Consider the following 3,394-nt stretch of genomic DNA (forward strand, 5'->3'; position numbering starts at 1 on the left):
CACACACACACACACACACACACACACACACACACACAACCAGCCCTCTAACCACAGAAGTCCTACGACATCTTGGCAACCAACCACTACAATGGCATTGTCTTCCGACGCAACGCTTGTACTTCAAGCGACCTGTCTTGTAGGACGTAGAACTCATATTCAAATTGTAATATTCCAGAACATCAGCCATTTAACAATGAAAACATACTTCCTATTTTTTTATATGACTCCCCATGAATAAGGCAGAATAATTAGCTAGCTACACTGAACAKAAATATAAACGCAACATGTAAAGTGGTGGTCCCATGTTTCATGAGCTGAAATAACAGATCSRAGAAATGTTCCATARGCACAAAAAGCGTATTTCTCTCAWATGTTSTGCASAKATTTGTTAACATCCCTGTTAGTGAGCATTTCTCCTTTGCCAAYATAATCCATCCACCTGACAGGTGTGGCATATCAAGAAGCTGATTAAACAGCATGATCATTACACAGGTGCACCTTGTGCTGGGGACAATAGAAGGCCACTTTKAAATGTGCAGTTTTGTCACACGACACAATGCCARAGATGTATCAAGTTTTGAGGGAGKAAGTAGCATGCTGACGGCAGGAATTCTCACCAGCAGTTGTTGCCAGAGAATTTAATGTTAATTTCTCTACCATAAGCTGCCTCCAACATKATTTTAAAGAATTTTGTAGTATGTCCAACCGGCCTCAGAACCGTAGACCACGTGTATGGCGTCATGTATGCTGATGTCAATGTTGTAAACAGAGTGCCCCATGGTGGCGTTGGGATTATCGTATGGGCAGGCATWAACTACAGACAACAAACACAATTGCATTTTATCAATGGCAATTTGAATGCACAGAGATTCCGTGACGAGATCCTGAGGCCCATTGTCATGCCATTCATACACACCGCCATCACCTCATGTTTCAGCATGATAATGCACAGCCCCATGTCGCATGGATCTGTACACAATTCCTAGAAGCTGAAAATATCCCAGTTCTTCCATGGCCTGCATACTCACCCGACATGTCACCGATTGAGTTTGGGATGCTCTGGCTCGATGTGTAAAACAGCTTGTTCCCGCCAATATCAAGCAACTTCACACAGTCATTGAAGAGGAGTGGGACAACATTCCACAGACCACAATCAACAGCCTAATCAACTCTATGCGAAGAAGATGTGTAGCGTTGCATGAGGCAAATTGGTGGTCACGCCCTTAACTTTTTTTTAAGGTATCTGTGACCAACAGATGCATAACTTTATCCCCAGTCATGTGAAATCCATAGATTAGGGCCTAATGAATTTATTTCAATTGGCTGATTCCCTTATATGACCTGTAACTCAGTAAAATCTTTGAAATTGTTGCATGTTTGCGTTATACTAAATGATTAAACACTTGTGACAGGGATTTAGTCAGTTTGCAACAATTGAGAAAAAATGCATCAAAGCGGTGGCTATCTCCTGCACAAATTCTGTGCCAAGTGATATCGGTCTCCGTGCTGTGACTTGATCAGCTGCTTAGCTACTTTTTAAGCTAGCTTTACTGACATAGCTAGTTAGCTTTCAGCTCTATCTTATTGACATAAAACGGCTGTGTTAAATTACACTGAAGTTGTCGACATACAGTCCCAAAATTTGGGGGGACTGTTATCAGAAATCAGTCCGTAAATCAGCAGGATTTATGCTAGCTCCATGATTAATTCAGACAGCTTTGAGCAGAAATGCGGGTTCAGCAGACGGTGGCACCTAGGTAATATTATCTAATGTTAGACTCCACATTGTAGCCAAACTATGTTTGGATCTATCCCATTAGTCTTTGCGAGGATACGAGACAGATCATGTGCAAGCAATGCTAAAATTGAGTATATCTACCCCATTATTACAACACAAAAATGTACCTTACACCTGATTAGGAAGGCACTGGAAATGAACATATGGCCCCATACAAGCTCCCAAAGGCAGTAAACATCATTCCAGTTCCTCTCCATAAAAAACCGGTTTTATCTGTCCTTCACAGGCCAGAGGTCAATGATTCCCTTACAAAAAATATTCGGTTTTGAAACTGCAGTTAAAGTGCAGTAACTGCAGTCGATTGTGGTATTTTGGAGCTGTAATTGCAGAATATCTGCAGTTATACTGCACTCTAACTACAGTTACACTGCAAAATACTGCAGAAGAAAATTGTTATTTTTGGATGCAGTATTTGTAGCATACTGTGGTTATAATTCACTCAACTGAAGACTGCAATCTTTTTTCATAAGGTTCTCTGTGCCTCTATTAAAACTTTATCCAGAGGCTCCTATGACATTAAGTGTCCTTCAGGGGCCAGTTTGAAGACATTCTCTTCTGGAATCACCGCTTCAAAGAACAACTACCATGGGGAAAATACATACTCAGCACAAACCTGCAGCTATCAAAAACGTAATAGTTCCTGCACAGTAGATTTAGCTCTATAAGCTACACATTTGTTCTTCTAAGGAGCCACATCCATACAATGCACAAGATACATATTGCAGAAAAAAGCAGTCATAACAAATACAGTATGTCACATGAAGAGAGTTGCTGACTCCATCAAAGCAATGAAGTGACATTTTCTTAAAAGACGAGAGCTTATTCTCCATCAAGATTTATGGAGAACAAACATGGTTTCCTTAGTTTCTTTGAAATAGAGCCATCGTTCCACAATGTCAAGTCCAGTAGCATTCCACGACACGCTTTAACTGTTATCATTTTAAGGCACTGTGGTCACACGGCTCGCCTTTCAAGCCTATGAGAAACCATCTGTGACGCAGACATCCCCTACTTCCAACTTCAACAAAACCAGAGACCACCAAAACAAGACGAATGGCAGAATGAGAGATAGGCTATGAGGATATTTGGCTTTTGAAACAAAGACCATTGGATATCCTCTGATGTCCTCTGTCTTCTAGTCTGGAGCTATATTAGGTCCACTTGGGGGCAAGGCCTGAAAGAACCTTCAGAGGACTTACTAAAGCCGGAAGGAAAGGTCTGGAGGCCCAGGAGTGGAGAGTGGCCAGTTGCCATTAAAACTGGCAGTGTGATAAGCAGTAAATGCCTGAAGTGATCAGCCAAATTATGTTTACTGGATTATATTGGTACCATAAAGGATTTGGAGTTACAGCAAAGTTCAATCTATGTATCAACCTATATGGAACAAAAATATAAACGCAACATGGAACAATTCAACGATTTTACTGAGTTACAGTTCATATAAGGAAATCAATCAATTGAAATACATGAATTAAGCCCTAATCTATGGATTTCAGATAACTGGGCAGGGGCGCAGCCATGGGTGGGCCTGTGTCACCCACTGGGGAGCCAGGCCCAGCCAATCAGAATGAGTTTTCCCAAACTCTCTCTTTT

The 3,394-nt window shown here is 41.2% G+C and overlaps 1 protein-coding gene across 1 annotated transcript in view; it reads right to left on the minus strand.

Annotated features, from left to right (window-relative positions):
- Positions 1–3,394, minus strand: part of LOC112068450 (multiple epidermal growth factor-like domains protein 6) — a 114,317-nt gene that overhangs the window by 95,686 nt on the left and 15,237 nt on the right. The window lies entirely within an intron of this gene.

This window comes from Salvelinus sp. IW2-2015, unplaced genomic scaffold (assembly GCF_002910315.2).
Source record: "Salvelinus sp. IW2-2015 unplaced genomic scaffold, ASM291031v2 Un_scaffold516, whole genome shotgun sequence".
NCBI classification, from domain to species: domain Eukaryota; kingdom Metazoa; phylum Chordata; class Actinopteri; order Salmoniformes; family Salmonidae; genus Salvelinus; species Salvelinus sp. IW2-2015.